At 34.0% G+C, this 23642-nt stretch overlaps 1 long non-coding RNA gene across 2 annotated transcripts in view; it reads right to left on the bottom strand.

The window, feature by feature from the left end:
• The window catches only part of LOC122216994, a 32873-nt gene extending 12572 nt beyond the window's left edge, over positions 1-20301 (bottom strand). For both annotated transcript variants that reach the window (XR_006201236.1, XR_006201235.1), the window contains exons 1-2: positions 20206-20301; positions 702-832 (exon numbers count right to left, since the gene is read on the bottom strand). This is a non-coding gene — a long non-coding RNA (uncharacterized LOC122216994). The remainder of the gene's footprint in view (positions 1-701; positions 833-20205) is intronic.
• Positions 20302-23642: the final 3341 nt, after the last annotated feature.

The raw sequence follows: 23642 nt of genomic DNA, 5'->3' as shown, positions 1-23642 counted from the left end.
AGGATTTCCTCATTTTTAATTGTTGAATAATATTCCAGTGTGTGTGTGTGTGTGTGTGTGTGTGTGTGTGAGCGTGCTATGGGAGTACAGATATCTTTTCGAGTTAGTGTCTTTATTCCCTTTGGATATATTCTCAAATTGGAATTATTCGATCTTATGATAATTATATTTCTAATTTTTTGAGGAGTCTCAATTCTGGTGACCCCAAGGTACAGCAACCTGATCAACACCTCCATTTTTATCTTCTGCATTATACACAGTACATGATAAAGAAAATTTTAAAAAAATAACCAATTTTTATAGAGATTATATTATCTTTCTAAAAATTTTAAGTCTTTACATTCTCATGAAATCAAGACCTACTTTACTTTTTAATATGGCAAGTTGAGCCAATAAATGTCTTACCTGGTTGATACTATCATGAATATATTACCTGGCAGAGTTTTAGCATCAGTACTCACTACACTTGGAATGTTTGAACATTCTTGCTTCATTGACTATTCCATGTGCGTGGGGGAATGGGGCAGAAGTAGAGAGAGAGAGAGAAAACTCTCAGGCAGACTTCATGCAGAGCCTGACATGGGGTTCAATCCCATGATCCTGAGATCATCACCTGAGCCAAAATCAAGAGTCAGATGATGAACTCACTGAGCCACCCCGACGCCCTTCCACGTCACTGGTAATATTTAACTTATAGTTACCTTAAGTGAAATAAGAGCATTTCTATCCTGGCTGCCCATTCATTACTTCATCAGCCCCCAGGAATCCAGGCATACATCTGCTTCTTTTTATGATGATTTGTTCACACTTAGCATGGCTCTGTTGGAGAGATCTGAAAACAATGACACAGTAAATTATGTGTGTGTGTATTACAGCCATGGGAAAACTTCATGCATTTTTGCTCTGACTGAAAATCCAGGCAGTCCTAAGCTATCCTATTTCGGACATCTCTTACCATTTTGATTGTTATTCATGAGTTAGATTCCAATTCATTTTGTCCTCTAAATATCACTGTATTTTTTTGAGCTCTTCAAGTGATCTCTTTAAGAAACTTCTCTTTTGTGTGAAGATGAATCTTGCCAGTCAGGAAGGATAAGGTTTCATAGCACCACTCTACTAAAGAAATCTTCAAAAATCCTATTTCTATACCTTTATTCTTTTGTATTATAGAAATGATTCAGCATTTTCAAATAAATAAAAGTAGCCACACTTTGTAATTCTTGCAATATCCCATTGGCCACATAAAGCAACCCTATCCATTGTCAGAGGGGAATACCAAATGCCTGCATCCCAGGAAGGGGCAGCCATTGGGAGCCATCTCAGAAGCCAGCTGCTGCAGTGTTCCTCCGACCGCCAATGATTTATGGGCAAAACACTCTCCATATGCAAAATATACTCACCCTTTCTCAAGCTTTGAAAGAACTTATCCCACTAAAATTCTAACACCTTGGGTGCCTGGGTGGCTCAGTTGGTTAAGCATACAACTGTGGCTCAGGTCACTATCTTGCAGTTCATGAATTTGAGTCCTGCATCAGGCCCTGTGCTGATAGCTCAGAGCCTGGAGCCTGCTTCAGATTCCATGTCTCCCTCTCTCTCTGCCCCTCCCCTGCTCACTCTCTCTCTCCCTCAAAAATCGATGTTAAAAAATAAAAATAAAATAAAATTCTAGGATCTTATCATCCAAATTAATTTTAGGTGTAGCTCTTCAAGCAGAATTCCTCTTGATACGAAGGCCTGTGAATTAAAGAGACAACTTCTCTGCCTCTCCTGGTACACATACGATACAATCTCATGGAACGATCCTAGGAGACTACTATAGACATTTCCTTTCAAAGGAGTGTGAGTGGTGGGAGGTACACAGGAATTGCAGTTTCTTAGTATTTCTGAAATCCTACCAAGCAAATGTTGAAATGTCCTCGTTCAGGACTCAGTCATATACTCATCATGGACTAATTCTCCATGATTCTTGGCTTTCCTCTCTAAATTTCAGAATTCATGATTTCACTCTGAACCACCCATCCTATTTTTGTAGCATAGTCTGTTTGCACCTGAGTCATTTCTTCAACCTACCTTCTCACTGTAAAGGTTAGATTTCCAAGGACCTCTTTTCAGTTTTACCATCTCTTTCAGTCAAAGCTGGCACAATTCTTTAATTTACAGTTCTCTTAAAAACGTGTTCATGTTGGGGTCACCTGGGTAGCTCAGACAGTTAAGCATCTGACTCTTAATATCAGCTCAGGTCATGATCTCATGAACCGTAAAATCAAGCCTTGTGTCAGACACTGTGCTGACAGCATGGAGCCAGCTTGGGATTCTCTCTCTCTCTCTCTCTCTCTCTCTCTCTCTTTCTCTCTCTCTCTCTGCCTCTCCCCTATTTGTGCTCTTTCTCTCAAAATAAATAAACTTAAAAACAATTTTTTTAATTTATATTAAATCATCTTTTATTGAGTTGTGGCAGCTTTTTTTATATATTATGATTACAAGCCTCCTATTAGATTACACGTTACAAGCATCTTATTTCACTACATGGCTTTGGCTTGCCTTTTTAATCATATATATATATATATATATATATATATATATATGCACATACATATATATAATATTTATCTATTATATAGAGACTGCTACATATGTAATTATGTGCATGTGTATATAAGTAATGGTGGTTTAATATATCAGTCTTCCTTGTTACCACTTTTTAAGTTCTATTTAAGAATCTTTGATTAGAGGTCACGTTGATATTCTCCCATATAATCTTCTAGAGAGAGATTTATTGGGTTCAAAATCACTTTTGGATCTAAAATCCCCCTGAAGTGGATGAGAGAGCATCAGTGTCTTTTTTCACATATATACTCAAACCCCATAGACAGACACCTGCCCTACCCTTCCAAGGACTCTCTCGCCAAGCTATTCTCAGCAGCAAGACTGGTGGGAGAGTAGCCCTGAAGAGTCTGCAGCGAGGCAAGCTTCTGGGAGGCAGTAAGAACCCAATGCCTCTCTTCCTTATGAATTACACTTTTGAGGTCCCCTGGTTTTTCTGCATGGGAGTTGCTTTCCAAGTGCGTCCCCTCAAAAAGCTTACAATGCCAATGCCAGTGACTGGCAGCTCCGACTCCCTCTCTCCCTCCCAGTCATCTTTTGTGAAGCTTGGCAGTGAGCACTGGAGAGCCAGAGTTGTAGAGAAGTGGTGGTTGTCAGAGGGATGAATTCTGTTGTCTCATGGCTAATCTCTAAGGGTCTTCTTTAGAACTCAGCACACATCCTCTCTGGGTATCAGCTGTGGGTCCTAATTTCCTCAGCAGAAGTTCTGCTCAGCCTGTCTTTACATGAGTAAAGATGTAGTTACATAAGTAAAAGAAATTCTTTCTTCCATAAACTCATTTATCTGTCGACTTAAAAAAAAATTAACGTTTATTCATTTTTGAGAGACAGAGACAGAGCGCGAGCAGGGGAGGGGCAGTGACAGAGGGAAACACAGAATCTGAAGCAGGCTCCAGGCTCTGAGTTATCAGCATAGAGCCCACAAACTGCAAGATCATGATCTGAGCTGAAGTTGGATGCTTAACCAACCGACTGAGCCACCCAGGCACTCCATATCTGTTGAATTTTAAATCAGAAGACTATTGATGGCACATATTGAATCTTGAAATATTCTTTTTAGTGTTTACGTCAAAAAATAAACTAACAAAAACCTGTATTTGCAGAAAAATAATGCATTGAACTTTTAAAGGAAAAAGATCCCAAACCATATATAATCTAACTTTACTTCCAATAGAATTACCTACCAAATTGCAGAAACTCTAATGTAGAATGAATCCTCACAAGAGGCTAGGCAGATTAAAAAAAGAAAAGGAAAGAGTAACATCTCCAGTATAACTCTTATTTATATTTCAGCCCTACGTACCAAGTTGAGAATTTATTCTTTATTATGTAGTGTCTTCTATTCAAGATCACTCAGTGAATCTTGCAGTTATTAATTGCACACGGGATTTGTTTTTGTGCCATGATAGCTCTTCTGGAAATGAAGTTATAACACGGGCTATGTGAAAATTTACAAAGTGCTAATGAGCTTTCTTCAAACACCACAAATTATTTAAGTAACTTAATGCTGTTGTTATTTTTACAGTGTCAGAGGAGTTTTCACACTAATGTGAGGCAGCCACATAATTTATTTCTCTGTTTTCAAACTTTCATGTATAAATTGAAAACATAAGCAAAATGTCAAAGACAATGACATGAATTTCTTTCTTTCAAATGTTTATATGCTAAAAAGTTTTTTCAGAGAAATATAATACATAATGATATGACTGATTTTGATCTTCAACAATCCAAAATTTTTTAGTACTGCTTTGAGATAGACTATGCTTAACAGGATGTTCACACGTTTGAATAGAATTTTATTTCTATTGATGTTAGTTTTATTCTCTATATTCAAATTTGATAAAAATTGTAAAATGTATACATAGGTATTGTATATATGTGTATATATGTATACATGTGTGTGTATATATGTATATATATATACACAAAATATTTATACTAAAAACCTCTCTGTGATAACTGCTCTCATTCCATCACACTTTAAAGTCAATTTGATCTTTACATGGAGATGTAAACATTGGGTAACCATAAGTTTTCTGTTTTCTTAAGAAAACCTAGAAGCTGAGAGCTATCTCTAATTCGCAGTTACACTCAGGGCTAAGGGCCATAAGCAGAAGACCGTCAATTCTAAAGAATAAGTGGAAGTTGAGTTCTGGGCTCACTTAAATCTAGCACTAGTTTTGGGTTCTTCAGATTATAGGATATGTACTTGTACTGTTCTAAACCCAACACCTGGGAAAAAATGGGAAGTGGAAAGGAAGATAAGATCTCTTCTATCTCATAGAGTGAAGAAAACACCAGTAAAAATATTAAAACCTAGACACCCTTTGATTCCACCAAGGAAAGAATTGAAATTGGTTTAACACTGATCTTTTCTATTACTGAGTTTCTAAAGTGATGTTCCACTTGCATGACAGTAGATTTAAAACTTTTGAGAAAAACCCCTGGGGTCCGCCAGACTCAGGATTCAATCCCAGGTTTAGTGTTTATTAGCTGTAAGACCTTGAAGAATTTACTTACAATCTCTAAACCTCAATTTCCTCATCTCTGAAATGGATAGACTAATAATGTGTATTTATAAGTTGATTTCTAGATTAAAATGAGTTAAAAAATACGAACTTAGCTGAGTGCCTGACAGAGATTTCAATTTCACTGGATTTTGACAATTAATTTATTACTTTTATTAAACGGCATGATGTATATATCCTAGACCAGGTAATAATAATATCAATAACATACAATAATAGTGATCTTTTCTTAAGTTTATAATATGTGCTGATAAAATCTCAGTACATTATACAAATGTAATTCTTTGAACAAGTCTAGATAGGGATAAATAAAAAGTCTTACAACTAGCAAAAACCTAACCCATGGCTAATGGTTTAAAGAGAGATCTGGTCCCCAAAAATTATAAATATTAGTTAATATTCTTCTTCTTCTTCTTATTATTATTATTAAGAACAAGTGCTAAGTTGTACCTCAAAGTAGTCATTTTTAATTATTTGAGCTTGCAGCCTCTTTGTAAGTAATGCAAACCCAGATCAGGTTTGGAAACATTGAGCACACTAATTGGCTTCTGATTTTAAAACCACATTTGCAAGCATATGCACCTTGTACATTTCTGTTAGGGTTTTGGACATGTACCACAGGCTAGCACTTTGCCTTGACATTGCTGTTCTGCAAACAGATGGCAAATTCCTTGCTGATTTTCAACGAAGTGTATTTTTTTCAGAAACATTTAAAGTACTAAGCATCCAGAAATTGAGGACACATGCACATGTAATATAATGAAGGAAGAAAAATAGACTTTTGATAAATTATATTAAAGTTTAATTAAGTAGTTCTTGGACTGATGACTTTTTTCATTGAGGTTTTCACACTCAAGTTTCTTATTGCTTCTTCCATTTAGGTTAGGTTTTAGTAACAGCAGCCATAATCCATAGTGGAATTTTTATCTAACTCTGCTTACATTAGCTGCAAATAGGCCGATGGAAAATTTACTTAAATAATGTATCTCAAACTTCAAAAGGAACATTTGTGTCTCCTTCATTGGTACATTTAAAAATCAAAGGATATGTACTTTTAACTTTGGAGGTTGGTGTTTGGAAGTTAATATTTCATTTGATTTTAACAAAAATTGTATCTTGTATAGAAAGTCTGTGAATTTCAATTCAGTAACTATATAAGTAGGAATAACAAGAAAAATTAAGAATGATGCCTCAATATCATGCTAACCAAATCTTTATATCTCCAGTAAGCTTTATCATTTTCTTTTCAATCATCTTTACTGATAAGAATTGATGATAAAATATTCAAACCATAAGAGAGCTTCAAGGTTATTTAGTTCAATAACTTTCTTCTATAGGTTCAAACTCAGTGTCTTTATTTTATAGGTCCAAAAAGTGAAGACCAAAGAGATTAAAAGAAGTTTCAAAATGACAAAGATAATGGAGGAAGAACTTAAACCTTGATCTGATCAAGGGCAAGTCCTAATAGACTGCCCATTGTGTGAACAAAATTATAGTATATCGTAATATTAAAGCCACCTCATAATCTATTATCCTCACAAAGACAATTAGACATAGTGGCATTCTATTCTGGGCCTCTATTTATCAGAGGTAATTGGGTTTAAAAAAGTAACAGCAGATAATTCAGAAGGAGATCTAAATCAAGCATGCGCAAAACTCAATGTAGAAGCATGTATGTTCACATCCGCCCCCCCCCCACACACACACATACACAGTCACTATCTACTTCTGTATTTGCAAGCACTAGACAAACACACATGCAACTGCACTTGAACAATCATGAGAGTGCTGTGAAAGAAGCTTTGATATAAGAATTACTAAGATATGTACAATATGAAAGTTTATTTAACATGCTTATTAATGTTGAGCCTTCTAAGTTAAAGAACACTTCATTGTGAAATTCTCTCACCGTGAAGGATTTTGGCTGTGACTAGGATTAAAGGAAAAGACGAGCTGTAATGCAGGCATGTTTCAGGGCCCTCAGTTCTATCAGTTCCTTCTCACATTGTATCTTATGCTATTCCTGCTCCATTGCTATCCTCGAGTAACTGTGAAATAAACCATTAGTCTATAGGTCATGTTGTCAAAAATTATGGAGAAAGCTTAAATTTTTTAAGGTATATATATATATATATATATATATATATATGTATATATATAAAACATATATGTACATTATATATTATTATATATATTACATTATATTATTATATAATAATATAATATATGATATATATACATATGACACAGGGGCACCTGCGTGGTTCAGTTGGTTAAGTATCCGACTCTTAATTTCAGCTCAGGTCATGATCTCACGGTTCATAAGATCAAAAATTCCCATATGGAGCTCCGCGCTGACAGGATGGAACCTGCTTGGGATTCTCTCTCTCATTCTCTCTGCCCCTCCCCAACTCATGCTTTCACTCTTTCTCTCTCTCTCTCTCCAAATACATACATAAACTTAAAAAGAGAATATAAAAAATGCTACCTCCACTATTACAACTTCAAGTCGAGTTAAATTTTTCCTATAAACCTTCACTGATTATACTCCTCTTCAACACAGAAGTTATAAAATGTTGAATTTGTGTTGATTATTCCCTGCATTTCTTTATATTTTATTACATACATCTGCAACTAGAACTATTCATATCAATATAAATGAGTCTTAAAAACAATTTTTGCATAAAATAATTTAAAAAGCTAGTTGAGAAAAAACATGTAGCATATAAAATGGTAATCATATGAAGTTTTGCTGTTTTACTTCCACATATAAACATTTTATATTTCGTTATGTCTTTTCTAGTTTCTACTACATTAAATCATATTTTATTTAATAAAAACTCTACTCTTTGCTTATACTCACTAATAGATAAAGTCATATGAACTTGATTCTGTGACCTAGCAACAACGAGCAACCTATCCAACTACTGTCATTATTTTGGATTCCTCAGAAGGGACTAATATTGTTCCTTGTCTGTCTCCTGATATCTAACATTGTCTCAAAGCATCTAAGAGCTTTATTTACCATGAATGTGCATTACTTTTGTTGGTTTTGATGTGTGTGTGTGTGTGTGTGTGTGTGTGTGTATGTGCGCGCATGTGAGTGTGCATGTTGATGTCATTTACACTAGCTGTTCATTCTCTATTCTTGTTGCTGACATTTTTATCACTATTTGGCAGGAATATGTACAAATCTTTTAAATCTTCATCGTCTGGGGTCTCTCTATGTAACATAAAGTAAAATCTTTGCTTACCAATAGCATTTGCCCTGAGTACTATCTTACCTGAGACTCACAACCTCTGATATATACGAAATAAATACATTTCTCTGTTAAATGAACCTTATAAAGCTTTAACACTAAGATCTTCATATGATATAAGAGACCATTTGAATATAACCTTATTAATCTGGGTCGCGGCCATTTCTCTTCCTCTGTTTTTGTCACCAAAAACAATCATTGTACGTTCTTGGGTTATAGAAGCACATCTACCATAGAGAGTAAAATGAACAATTAAGTTAATTGAGTATTCTATGCAAGACTAGGAAACAATAATAACTTAAAGAAGGAATAATACTGCTGAATTGTTATTTTTAAAAACTCTGAAGAGATTTCCCATTAGAATTCAATGATATAAAAACCAAAGTTACCCTTAACCCTTATAAAATGTTTCCTTGTCTTGTGAGAGCAGAGACAAGCACATCAGGCACATATATTGAATAAATGTAATGAAGAACAATGAAACTTAATTGAAATGCCCTTGGCCATTAGGGTCAAGCCCTTCAGTGGATTAGAGGCGCACACTATTAGGCCTTGCTCTCACTATTGCTATTTAATGTCAGTTTAATGTAGGTGAGTGTACTGTTATTCTGCTCCATTTAAATTAGTCAAAGTTATATTTTGAAATGCAGAAACACAGAGTCAACCTTGGAGAAATTTGCTAACAATATTAAAGAATGAAATTAATCAGCAAGAAAGTTCAAATTTACTGTTCGTGATAGACACAGTTTTAACATTTCTCATTACTATCCACATTTATGTTTAAACAAGAAATGGACAAATAGAGTTTATTAATTTGTTTTGAAAAAGTATATATTTTAATGAACAGTTTACTGAGAAAATAATTGTAGTATATCATTAATCAGTTATTTCACTGGAATAAATTGCATTTGCCTTCACCTGTTTGTGCCTGTATAATAAAGTTAATTCTTTTTCTTTCATTTGAATCTTTTTTCTTCCTCTCTTTGACCTGAAGTAATATGTTCCTTTTGATAAGTCACCCAGTCATTCTAGTTGCAGGAATATCACAAATGCCTATTCAAATTAGTAGGTGGAAGTCACAACTTCACAGTCACAGAGCCAGGTGCACAATTCATTTTTCTCGGTTTTTCTTCACTGGGATATGAACTTCACCTTCATAAGCAGTATACACCAGAATTTGAAGAAATGTAAACTGATGTACATAAATAATCAAATAGAATTGAAATAATAGGATTAATATGATAAATGTAAAGAAGTATACTATTTATTTTTTCTTTATGAAACATTGTAAAATGACTAGATGAAATTAAAAATTGTGAATTACTGATTTTTTAATATATAACTGTAAAAAGCAAAGTGGGTGTTTAATAGTTCCTATAGTTTTCCATAACAACTCTGGTAATGTATTAACTCTCTCCCTACCCCATGCAGGCATAAATACTCAACTCATGCTGACTTTCCTTAGAACAATAGTGCTTTGGTATCAACTTTGAATGTTTTTGAGGTAACTTACGAAGAGAAACATGAGTTATATGTTAGGTTTATGAGGTGAGTGGCCATATGTAAAAAATAAGACAAAAAATTGATGTTATTCCACAGATGTCTTTAACATTGATAAAGGCCTTTCCTTCACGTTTATATTTATTAAATAGCTATCAATAACTTAAAGGACATTTTAATCAAAATCGAGATATCAAATGTTTTAGCAATCTGGATGAGAGACCCATAATCCATAGCGATCTTGATAGACTGAAGCATATACCTAATATGATATGTTTATGTTTAAAGGGAATAAATATATACCCTTGCTAATGAAAGCTAATCGATAAGATCAAAAAACATCCAGGAAAGCCATAATTTAAATAAAATATATAATTAATTTAAACAAATGTAAACAAAATATGTAATGTAATCATAAACTTCACCAACTGATAAGGATTCTTAGGTATAAAAAGACTAATTTGAGCTAAAAATAGAATTTCCAGTAACAGAAAGTATTTTAATTTTATTCCATTTATTTTGTCAAATTTATATCCTGGGTGATGTATTTGCAGACACTGAAAAGATTTTTTCCTAAAAGACAAAGAACAAAGGAGATGGTACAGATAAAATTAGAAAGCAAAGACATAGAAAACAAACACAATATAGAGAAAAAGAATAAATGCAATCCTCATTCTCTGAAAAATTAAAATAAGAGAAAAATATCTGGCTAAATTGAGAAAGAAAGAAAGAGGAACAGATGTGTAAATATTAGTAATCATAGAGCAGAGACAGTTGCATATGGAAATGACTATTATAGTAATATCTTAGAGATTTTGATGAGATACCAAATTTCTTTTTTTATTTTTATTTAATTTTTTTAATGTTTATTTAGTTTTGAGAGAGAGAGAGAGTATGAGAGGAGCCAAGAGAGAGAGACACAGAATCCGAAGGAGACTCCAGGTTCTGAGCTCTCAGCACAGAGTCCGACGTGGGACTCAAACCAACAGTGAGATCATGACCTGAGCCAAAGTCAGACACTCAACCGACTGAGCCACCCAGGCACCCCGAGATACCAAAATTTCTAGAAAAAGTTCTAGATTTTGATGAAATACCAAGATGTCTGAATTACAAAACACCTGAATACTCCTATAAATTCTAAGTAAATTGGAATATTGAAGCACTCATTATGAAATCACAAAGAAAACGAAAGGCCCAGGTGATTGTTAAAGTCTAAGGCTGCAAGATGTTTTTTGCAACACATCATTCCAATGGTATCCAAAGTTTTTAAGATAATGTAAAGAGGAAGTAATCTTCATCTCATTGAATAGAGCCAGATCGCCTTCATACAGAAAAGAGACAGACATGTTATCAGATAGGAATATTACAGTCAATCTCTTCCTCAGCAAAGCCCTTAATATCTTTAACAAGGTATTCATGCTCTCAATTCTGGCAGTATTAGTTATAGTTAATTCAACATGAGTAGCTGATTTTATCCCAGGAATAGGCAAGAGTAGGTGCACAAATCAAATCTATAACTACCATTCAATACATTAACAAAGTAGAAAGAGCACACATGAGAGATTCAGTTTTAAGTATCATCAAAATATGATATCCTCATAATTAAAAACATATATATATATTTTAATTTAAAAAATTTAAATATAATTTAAAAATACAATTAAATATATATATATATATATATGAAACTAGAGAACAAAGAATTTCTGTAATATGTTGAAGATTAAACTCATGTTATAACATCAATTTTGGAAAATTGGGAAATTTGGGGAAAATTATTTTAAAATAAGAAATAAGACAAAGATCCTCACAATCACAGCTTATATCATTGCACTGGTGTCACTAATTAGCTTAATAATCCAAACAAAATAAATTAATGGCATAAAGACTGGGAAGGACACAAAAGGAATATATTTTTTTTCCAAGAAAATATGATGAGCTATTGTAGAAAACTCAAAAGGCACATTGTTAGAAAAAAATAAGAAAGATTGGGAAGGTATCCAGCTATAAGATTCATAAAAGAACAATCAATTCTATTTCAACACATAAAAATTTTCCATCTGTTTCCCAATAGCCAGTGTCTTGTACATAACCTATAAAAATTTACTTGGCTCTTGAAAATAATTTATGACATTATCGTAATTCTTGCTTTTATGGGCTACTAGCTTAGTGCATTATATTAACATTTACTAATTGTATCTCTCAGAGACAGGTTGTTTTTTTGTTTTTAATAATTCCACTTTAAAATTTTATATGTATTTTAAGAGAATAATTAGGGTACATAAATAAAGTCTTTGTTAGGTATAGAGCATAGAACAACTTATGAAATAAAACTTTGTGTGTGTGTGTGTGAAATAAATTTTTTATATAAAAATTACATGTTTATTTTCAATGTGTTTTTTCTGTTTGTTTGTTTTTAGTCCAAATCCTATCATTACGTCTTCCGATTTGACATGTTAACCAGTTATTTATTTAGGGACATGTTACTTTTGGGGATATGTGAACTTGACACAAATCCTAACAATAGGAATGGTAGATTAGATTCAAACACTTCTGAGAGTAAATATTTAAAAAAATTGTTTAGGTTTTATGTTTGATTTTGTCCCATATTAAATTATATATATATATATATATATATATATATATATATATATATATATTTAGTGTGGTAGATAAGCACATTGTCTAATGGTTGCCATGAGCTCTAGTTAATTTTCACACACATCATCTCTGATGGAAGTTGAACATAAAGCAATAAGATACCTCAAAGAGTTAACAGCACATTATAATACGGCTTCCTAGACATACAATGTATGAATATGATCCCAAGCTAAGTAGATAGTATGAACTAAAGCGTCCATAAGTCACTAGCTTCTATGAAAGTACTGCAGTCTTCGTTGAGGAAGGTATATAGTCTCACATTCAAGACCTTGGAAACCTAGACAGGAGTGCTACCCTTGGGTGTAAGATGATGGTTCTTGGTATAAATCAAGACGATATTAAAGCAGTATATCCAGTGAACTGTGCAAAATAAGAAGGTTGCTAAAGTATAAAGTAAAAAATATGTACAAGGCACAATCCTGAGACTTAGTTGCTATTATACATTTTAGTCATGTAAATGAGTGAATGCAAATCAATTTCAGTTATAAAAATAAAGACATCATGGGTGACAGGGGTAAAGGAAAAACTAGAAGAGTCACTAATATCGTTTTGCCCAGCCGTGGCCAGATGAACCAAAAATGAGTTAATATTAGTTTTTTTTAAAAAATGAGACTAAAGCTAAATTCTTTTGGTCATTATCTAAACTAGGGACAATATATATCTACTCATGCAGTTGAGTCACTCAGCTCTGGAAAGAAAGGGAGTTGAGGGGCTAAACTGTGACAGTTCTTTTCATATTCATTAATATCTCCATTTGCAAGCTTATAGAGAGTAGCCAGCTCTCTTCACTAAAGATGTTTTTAAGTAGTAAATAGAGGAATATGACAATAAATTCAAAAAAAATATTAAGGCAGAATTAGATATCTCCTTAATATACAACCATTGCATGCTAAACATACTACTTTTAAAAATCTTAAGATTGGATTATCCTTAATATTATATCTATTTCCCCCTTAGTCTATGCTATGAAATTTTTGTAGAAAGAGGTTATTGGAAAATGAGTAAGCACTTAAACATAAATCCATAATTGGATTTTGACCCTTCCTAACCACCATTTATTTTTAACAGTGTAGGAGGAATATAGGAAAGGGCAGCTGTTTTAAATGCCATAAATCACTTAGGGGTTTTTAATAGTGTCTGTAAGAAAATAATTCCATTTAAGGTGCTAACATTTAAAAAAAATCATTTCAAGTTCATTTATACTTGAAGTGAGTAACAATGCTTACTTTTATAAACTGTCAGTATTTACTGCATTTTTCATGGTTTATGACATTCCACAACTATTAAAAATTATTTTACAAGCTCTGACATTCATAAAAATATAAATGTTTACAATCTAGAGAAGGCAATCTCTATAATGAAACTAGTGAACAACAGGAGTTTTTATTCATTTTTATTGAATGGAAAGTAAAGACAGTAATAGAAATAGCAAATATATCCTTTAGGTTAAAAGACCTTAAATTTTTTAATGTTTATTTATTTATTTTTGAGAGAGCGAGAGAGCGAGAGAGAGCACTAGCAGAGGAGAGGCAGACACAGAACCTGAAGCAGGCTCCAGGCTCTGAGCTGTTGGCACAGAGCCTGACTTGGGGCTTGAACCCACGAACTGTGAGACTACGACCTCTGAGCCGAAGTTGGGCACTTAACCAACTGAGCCACCCAAGCGCCCCGGGGAAAGAGTTTAATACAACAACCTCATGGACAAAATTTGCTTAGCTGATTAGTGAATCTGTTTTTTTTTTTTTTTTTAATTTTTTTTTTTAATGTTTATTTATTTTTGAGACAGAGAAAGACAGAGCATGAACGGGGGAGGGGCAGAGAGAGGGAGACACAGAATCCGAAACAGGCTCCAGGCTCCAAGCTGTCAGCACAGAGCCCGACGCATGGCTCGAACTCATGGACCGCGAGATCATGACCTGAGCCGAAGTCAGCCGTTCAACCGACTGAGCCACCCAGGCGCCCCAATCTGTTTTTTTTTTTATGACATAATAAATTCCTTTGTCAGCTCACAGAAGGAAGCTAAATAATTTTCTTGAATACAAAGATCTAAGTTCAAAAAGAGTACTTCATAGTAGCTTTCCTTAATTAAAGTATTGTCTCTTCTACAAGGGGGACATAACTCTAATACATTTTCCTTTCTCAAACTGTGACTTCAAAGGTTTTTATTGACAGGATCATGCCAGTTCCTCTACATAATATCCCTCAATTACCCAAAGTGAATCTACTGTTCCATATTATTACCATCTTCAATAACACATAAATACCAAATTATTCATTAATCCTGTATGTTGCTCTGTGAGTCATCTGCCTATTCGTTGGTTTTATTAAATAAACTATAATTTCCTTTAGGAGAGAATAAGGTCTTTTGTTTTTTTATTATTCAGTATTATTTGAATTTGTGAAGAGATAAAATATGTAGCATATTATTTTTTAAATTTCAATAAAGAGAAGTATGTATTTATGAGTAAATAGAATTATGGAACTTGGTAAATCATATCTTCCCACAAACGTCATGTTATTGAAGTACTTAGCTCTCGATTTCTGTATTATTGCAAAGAACAGGGATAAAACCTATCTGGAATGAAAACATTCAATGACTTTCTCCACTTCTTAAAAGAAATTATCTTCATAATTTTTTATCCCTTTAAAATATGTTTATATTTGGGGCATCTTGGTGGCTCAGTTGTTGAAGCACCAATTCTTGATTTTGGCTCAGGTCATGATCTCAAGGTTCATGAGTTAGAGCCCCATGTTGGGATCTGCATTGCCAGCAGAGAGTCTTCTGAAGAGGATCTCTCTTCCCTCTTTCTCTGCCCCTCTCCCACACGTTCTCTCTCCCTTTCTCTCTCTCTCAAAATAAATAAATAAACATTAAAAATATTTTTATCCTTAACACACATATTCCTTAAATAAAAGAAAATTAATTGATTTTCTAAATACCTATATTCTAATTAAAAATGTATGTCTTATAAATAATATAACTTTAATCAAACGGTAGTGAATGTGAAGACATTAATTATAAATTAGTCAGATATAAAATGTTTTTATGTTCAACAACTGCAGTGCTTATTCCATAAGCCATTTATGAATAGCAGCTAATATCTATTAAATGCAACTCTGTCTTTAAATAAAAGACATCAATTTGATTTTTTTTTTTTTAACATTTATTTATTTTTGAGACAGAGAGAGACAGAGCATGAACAGGGGAGGGGCAGAGAGAGAGGGAGACACAGAATCTGAAACAGGCTCCAGGCTCTGAGCTGTCAGCACAGAGCCCGACGCGGGGCTCGAACTCACGGACTGTGAGATCATGACCTGAGCCGAAGTCGGACGCTCAACCGACCAAGCCACCCAGGCGCCCCCATCAATTTGATTTTTAAAGAAGTTAAACATGGTTTCATATTTCTACTAATTTCAAAATACAATAATGCTATGTTTAAAAGTTCATTGCACCTTGTGAGAAAATCAATGCATAAGTCACCTTTTAATTACTTTCTTCAGAGGCAGTAACTCTTCATTAACTGTGAGGTTATGGTGTATGTAAAGCACTATATAGATTCATTTCAATTTTTATGTAATGTTAAATAGGTACCCATAAAACTTTTATGGAATTTCAGCCAGCGTCAATATTTACGTATCACCCCATATAATGCAGCTCTATGGTAAATAAATTAGTTTGCTTAGTAATATTTGAAGATAAACTGCCAAATATTAGAAAATGAATCTACTGGTTTTAACAATCCGACTCTTTATCTATTGGTCTATCTTTGAACAGGCAGTGTTCACATTACATTGAAAAATATATTTCTCAAACTCCTATTATGTACCAAAAATTATCTATCTGAAGCACTGAAGATAAGTTGGGGAATAAAAAAGACAAAGACTTTGTCATCTTGGAAGCCAAATTTAGAGGCGAGACAAACACACACATGCACACACATGACTTTCAAAAAGAAAATAAAGAAGCTAAATTCTCATCATGGTAAAGCACAATAATGGGGTATGGGAAGTCAAGTGATAGGTCTTCTACCTTAATGTTAGCAAAAAATCTCTCAGATATGATGCCATGTAAGTTAACACATGAGAGATTAGAAGTAGGCCATGCAAAGAGGAAAGGAAAGAAAGAACATTGAAGAGGGAAAATTAAGTGCAGGAGGCCTAAAAGGATATAAGCATGTCATTTGGGAGAAACAGAAAGAAGACAAGAGTGGCTGGAGCATAAGAAAGGATAAGAGATGAGTTCAAAGAATCTAGAGAATACAAGTTGCCACCAAACTAATCCAAATGTGAACACAAATGTGAAGACCAGCTTTCATAGATACATAGAAACATAAAGAAGTGAAATGCCTCTCAAATAAAAGTAAGATCTCTCTTGTGAAGGACATTGAATGACTTGAAGAAGCTAACAATAGTATAAATATACCCTTAAATGTGTCATGTTTCCAAACCATAGACTTTTGTTCCTCATTCAGGTATCGAACGCAAGGCAGTTACAGGTTGGAGAAGTGCTAATTTCTTACATAATAATTCAATAATAAACGTCAGAGACACTGCACCTTCAACATGCGTCTTCCAAGTTGGCCCTTAGCGACTTGGCAGAGGGCAAAGTGCATGGAGGACCATGAGGGGAATATGTTTTTTTTATGGGTCGGGGAGGGAGAGATGTCAATCACATGACCACATCTAAATGAAGGGAGGAAGAGAAATATAATCCAGAAAGAAGTAGAGATAATGATTTTTTATTGAAGTCTATATTGATATACAATATTCTATTAGTTTCAGGTGTACATCATAGTGATTTGATATTACTATACATTACGAAATGATCCCCACGATAAGTCTAGTTACCATCTGTCAGCAAGCAAAGTTATTACAGTATTCGTGACTATATATCCTGTGTAGTACATTACATCCCCATGACTTGTTTATTTTACAACTGGAAGTTTATTCCTCTTCATCCCCTTCACCTATTTCACCCAACCCCCATCCCACTCTCCCCTTCGGTAGCAGTTTATTTCCTGTATCTCTGAGTCTCTTTCTGTTTTGTTTGCTTTGTTTTTTAGGTTCCACATATAAATGAAATAAGAGTAACTTTAGCTTTCCCTGTATGACTTATTTAACTTAGAACCAATACCTTCTAGGTCCACCCATGTTGTTGCAAACGGTAAGATTTTATTCCTTTTTTTTTTTATGATTAAGGACTCTGCCACATTCCTGAATTTCTAAATTTTGGGGTCCCGCCACTCTTACATATATTAGAGATATCTTCCTCATTATTTTGGGAATATGCAGGATATGTAGTATGCTTTTTGAGATGTAAGCTGTTCTTCGTTGATACTTATAATTTATATTGTTATTTTAAAAAAGCACCATTTTAAATATTTCTTATCTGATAACTACATAAGTACTATACTTTTGGCGATAAAAAGGGAATTACAAGCTCTGTATAGAGATACGGTTATTTTTGTTCAGAAATTATAACAATGTGCGACTTGAAATCTGAGTTATCAAGAAGAAATACTGATACACTGAAATGACTTCCCTGGAGTTTTTGATGCTAACCTGATTAAATTTGCATGTACAAAAGACATGTGTACTTAAAATAAAGCTTGACAATCTTCAGCAACTACTCTCTACCACCTATGAGTCTAAATTGAACTAGCCATCAATTCTTGAACAATTCTTGATTATATTTATTCATTGTCTGGTTTTTAATGCATATAAATTAACCTTCCATCAGCATTTCAGAAAGTCAGTGCCCTAGGTTCTCATCAGAGAATACATTATTCTGTATTGTTCTTCAGTTCAAATAAATATACTGGATTAGAGAACTTATCTGCGTCAATGGTTTGGATGGTATCCAACCTAGCTACTCCTCGAGGTACTTTGTCTATCCCTAAAAGCCAGACTACACATACATAAGCTTACTGAGCTTTATGTTAATATTAAGTCCTCAGTTCTCTAAAGAAGGAACACTATCTTGCTATTTGAAATCTATGACTTTATTATCTTTAGGAAAACTGTATGAAAAAGAAAAACAAGCAAACAAACAAACAAACAAAAACTATCATTTTGTAGTCCTTAGATAGAACCATAGGTGAAGTTTTAAGTTTGTTTTGTTTCATTTTGGTAGAAGTATGCAAGGTATAGCTTTCTTGCCCTAAGGAACTAATGTGCTCTCCTTTCAGATGATGACAGTTCTGTAAGTGACCATGTTTCACCCTTTTCTCTCGACTGCTTCAAAGTTGAGCAAACAATTAGAAACTCTTTTATGGCCCTTAAGAGTGGACTTCCTTTCCTTATGACTTTCTTGCTTATAAATATCTCCCACTGATACTTTGTTTTGATGTCTATTTCACTTTTCTTTTTTTAAGTTTTGTTATTGTTACCTTTCTCAATGCTTTTTTGGGAAAATATGAGAAAATTATCTGTACAAATAAAAATCATACATCTTCTAAAGATTCACTGAAGCACTTGTTAAAGGTTATTGTTCAGCTGCACTGCTCGGGCTTCTCATCACTCCATATGCAGGGGCAACACCACCACCTACCTATTGCCATTCAAGCTTATTGAGGATTTACATGACATATACAACTTTCATCTCCATATGACTCTACTTGCATAAAAGGGACTTAAGCAATTTCCTGGAGTGGATCAGAAGGCTGTCTCTAATTATAATTGTACTGTTTCATGTCTAGGATGTCCTATCTTTCATTAATGTGTAAATGAATGTATATGAGCACACCCTTGGATTTAATCAGAAAATACATTCAAGGATTTTAAAACATAAAAGGAATAGAGAAATGAGGAAAGCTAGGAAAGGCATATGATTGTAAAGCCAAAAAAAGGGGCATGTGAACTACTTTTAAGCAAGTTCTTTTAACAGTAGTAATAAAATCGCAGAGTATTCTGAATATATGTCTCTTAGGTCAGTATCCAGTCACAGTCTTAGAGCCAATGGAATTCTGAAAAGAGCCTAGAACTACTGAGCACCAGGAATTTCAAATACTTGCTCAGGAAACAAAGGATATGTGCTAGCATTTATATACAACCAGCTTGAAAAAGGGGAAATATAAATAACGATATCTGCTTAGTACTTGGAATTTTACAAGTTGCTTCTACATGGAACATCTCATTTGATTTTAACGGAAAAGAGAATAATAATAAAAATGAAGTAATAAGCAAAGAACCAGTAGGAAGAAAGAAAAGCAGCTTTCTGATTTCACCATTGTGGAATTTGAAGGTCAGATAAGTTTGATGTTAGTTAACGACATCGTACTAGATGAGAGTTCAGATTGCCTCACTCAAGTTTCATAATTAAGTTGCTAATTATTTTACCAATTCCCTATGTCTGAACCCAGAAGAAAGATTAAACCTAGCTAGACTTACTCTGGTAATTTTAGTAAATAACAGTGTCAGAGATGTGTTTTAATGTTAATTTTAGGTCAGATTAAAGATGTAGTTTTCTTCAAAATCCCTGTATTTTCATTGAAAATTTATAAATATCACTATAGTGCAAAATAAACTTTGATCTTGGTTTTTAAAATTGTATTATCCACTTTCATAGACTCCACATTTGGAAATAGCCATACTTTCAAATACTCACTGATATAATTATAACTGGCTGCAGTAAGGCTGTACATAGTACTTACTGTATCCCTCACTCATCATGAAGCATGTCAAATGCAATGAGCAGTAGAGCATAGCTGGCTTGTGGAAACTTCTCTCCCTTTTCTCTGCTTCAGTGCTCCCTGTCTTGACCCAGGAAAGATATAACAGCATTTTAACATCACAGCTAAACTCTCAAACAATACAAGTTATATCACTAATAAGTTGAGGAAGAAAGGAAGCTATTGTCATTTTGTTTCAGAAATCTAATTCCTATATTTGTAAATGAAGAAACATTTTAGCAATATCAACCCATATGTTCAGTGCAAAACAAGTATTTCTTTCAATTAATTATTTAAAAAAGCATCAGGCCCCAAATTTTGTGCCATAAAAAGTTGATGTTCCTCAGCAAAATGCTTTGGTGGAAAATACAGTTGAGAAATGAAATATTAATAAGTTATAGTTTTGCATTTAAATTTACTATATTTCCCTGAATTTACACTTAAGATCTCTATATCAAATAAGGAGCAGTGAATTTTCTCTTTGTAGGGGGTGGGTCCTGTTGGGAAAATAAAAACAAAATCTCTTTCCAAACCAGAAAACCTCTCCACGAAGGTAGAAGAGAAATAAAACATTTTTTTTTCTTATTAAATAGGCATTAAAGCAGCACGTTATATACATCAGAAAAAATCCAATAAGAGACTGCAATGATAGGCAGAAGTCTCATTCTTTTGTCTAGGCAAGCAGACATGACCCATTACATATGCATTCTCAAAATAAACAGTAACTAGTACTCAAGAAAGAGAACTTGATAGCAACATTTGCCACATGCAGTTCAACACCTTAATTTCACCTGGGCTTTGTCGTGGCCATCTGTGTTTGTTAATTGGCTTAATCCAAAGGGAGATAAACTTCTCACATCTCTACCATAAGAGATAATTCTGTATCTTGGAGCAAGGCACCCAATGAAGTTAGGCTCTTACCCACTCAACCCTCTCCCACCTCAAAGAGACTGAGAAATTGGTACACTATCTTTTATGAAGATCCTATTTCAAAGAGATAGTTCCCAGGTCCTGGAGAAGACATTCTCGAATGTTAAAGTCAGCAATAGGCTATTTAGCTTTTAAAAATATATTCTTACATTTCAAACAGAAAGTTTTTTAAAGTAAACGCTTTAAGGAAAGGAAGAAGGGAAGTCCCTTCCAGTATTTTCAGCAGTGAGATTTAAGCCTTTAGTTTTTTAGTTGTATTTGCCTTTACACTTCGTGTGGGTTATGTACGCAGAGAGGGGTTGGGCTTTCAACATGTTTTTCTATTAAATAATGCCATTTGGTGAAAAGCTCATTGTTACACCGTATTTCTGACAGGCTAGATTTTGTTCTCAGCAATACATAATTTACTTTTGCTATTAATTACTATTTGTTATTAGTAACTGCTAGTAAGTCTAACAACTATTCAAAACTTGATGCGGTGATGGGGACAAGGAAGAGGCATCAACAATATCAGTGATTTTACATTCAATATCAACAGGCAAATGAAAGCATCACAAGGAATCTGCTCTTTTCGCATTAAATCATATGCTTTCCTCTGAGACTCTTCCTTAAAGACCATATTTTAGCCTATTATGTTATCTAGAGGATTTCATTTCCCTATTATCTCTTTTGCCACCTTGAAGTTTGTTTATGTATGTAAGTATGCATATGCATTCAGCACTCATGAATGAAATTCAGTGCCTCCTCCTTCATTTTCTAGAAATGAAGAGGGAGAGTTGCCCTGAGCTTGAAGTATTAAGCCCAAACACTATAGATATTCACACTATTTTTAAGGTGATTATTTACTTGTTTTTAAATTTCTAATTAAATTACTTTGAAAAGTTAAGGCTCTTGTGATATAAACTTCCTGTGTCATAATAAAGTTGAATTCATCATGTACTAAAAAGTTTAGATTTTGATGAAACATGTAGAAATAGGACAACTGTTTTTTTTTTTTCCTAATGAAATTTTTATTTTATTATTTTATTTAAATTTCCGTCATTTAACATACAGTGCAATATTGGTTTCAGGAGTAGAATTCAGTGATTTATCACTTACATACAACGCCCAGTGCTCATCACAAATGCTGTCCTTAGTATCCATCACCCATCTAGCCCATCTCCCACCGACCTCCCTCGTCATCTGTTTAAGAAGTCCTACATCAGTTGCACTTTAAGACTCCGATTTCTTCATTTATATGTGTATTTGTGTAGCTAACATTAATGTTTGTTTATATACATATATATGCAAAACTCATGTGTGTGTGTGTTAATAGTAAAATCAATGTCCCCGTGATAACCTCAGTTATTTCTGTGTAGTATTTCATTGCTTTACACAAGATAACATATTTGAGGCCTTAATTCTCACTATGTCCTTGGATCTTTAAGTCAGTCACTGATGTTGATGATTTTTTTTTTTAATTTCTAACTTTAGATTACACACAGCATTGCAATAAAATCAGAGAATCTGTAGCCACACTGCCTTAGAGTCCTAATTACAGTAATTAGTTAGCTTCGTGACCTTGAACAAATTCAACTCTTTATGGCTCAGCTTCCTCATCGCTAAAATGAGGAAGTAGCAACTTCCTCATTGGTATTTGGAAGGGCTCAATGAGTCAATATGCATAGAAGGGGCAGTGTGGTGCCCTGAGTTGGGATTTTGTGGATTTGTATTCTAGTTTCTACTTTGCAGGTAACTACCAGATCCTAATGTCTATGTCTGAAGTGCTTTCCTCTTCATTAAAACAACAAAAGCAATGGGTGCCTGGGTGGCGGGTTAAACGTCCAACTCTTGATTTCAGTTCAGGTCAATATCTCAGGGATTCATGAGTTCAAGCCTTGTATCGGCCTCTGTGAGCTGACTGTGCTATGCCTGCTTGGGATTCTCTGTCTCCCCCTTTCTCTGCCCCTCCCCTGCTTATGCTCTGTCTTTCTCTCAAAAAAATAATAATTATAGGGGCGCCGGGGTGGCGCAGTCGGTTAAGCGTCCGACTTCAGCCAGGTCACGATCTCGCGGTCCGTGAGTTCGAGCCCCGCGTCAGGCTCTGGGCTGATGGCTCGGAGCCTGGAGCCTGTTTCGGATTCTGTGTCTCCCTCTCTCTCTGCCCCTCCCCCGTTCATGCTCTGTCTCTCTCTGTCCCAAAAATAAATAAAAAAACGTTGAAAAAAAAATAATAATTATTATAAATAAAATAAAACAACAAAAACAAAACAAATATCAAAACTCTGGTAATCCAATGTTCTTTAATTCTAATTGTGAATTAGAATTCTTTTTCCTTCATCTCAAAAAATAATATATATATATATATATATATATATATATATATATATATATATATATGGCATAACACGGCTGACTTATCTCATAAATTATAGATATCCTGTCACATACAGATAAAAAAGAGAATATTATATTAAGCCATCCAATTATCATTTCATGTAGTCTTGAGG

This window comes from Panthera leo, chromosome B1 (genome assembly GCF_018350215.1).
Source record: "Panthera leo isolate Ple1 chromosome B1, P.leo_Ple1_pat1.1, whole genome shotgun sequence".
Classification (NCBI taxonomy): Eukaryota; Metazoa; Chordata; class Mammalia; order Carnivora; family Felidae; genus Panthera; species Panthera leo.
The sequence above is the reverse complement of the archived record's forward strand: the minus strand, read 5'-3'. Positions and strand labels throughout refer to the sequence as shown.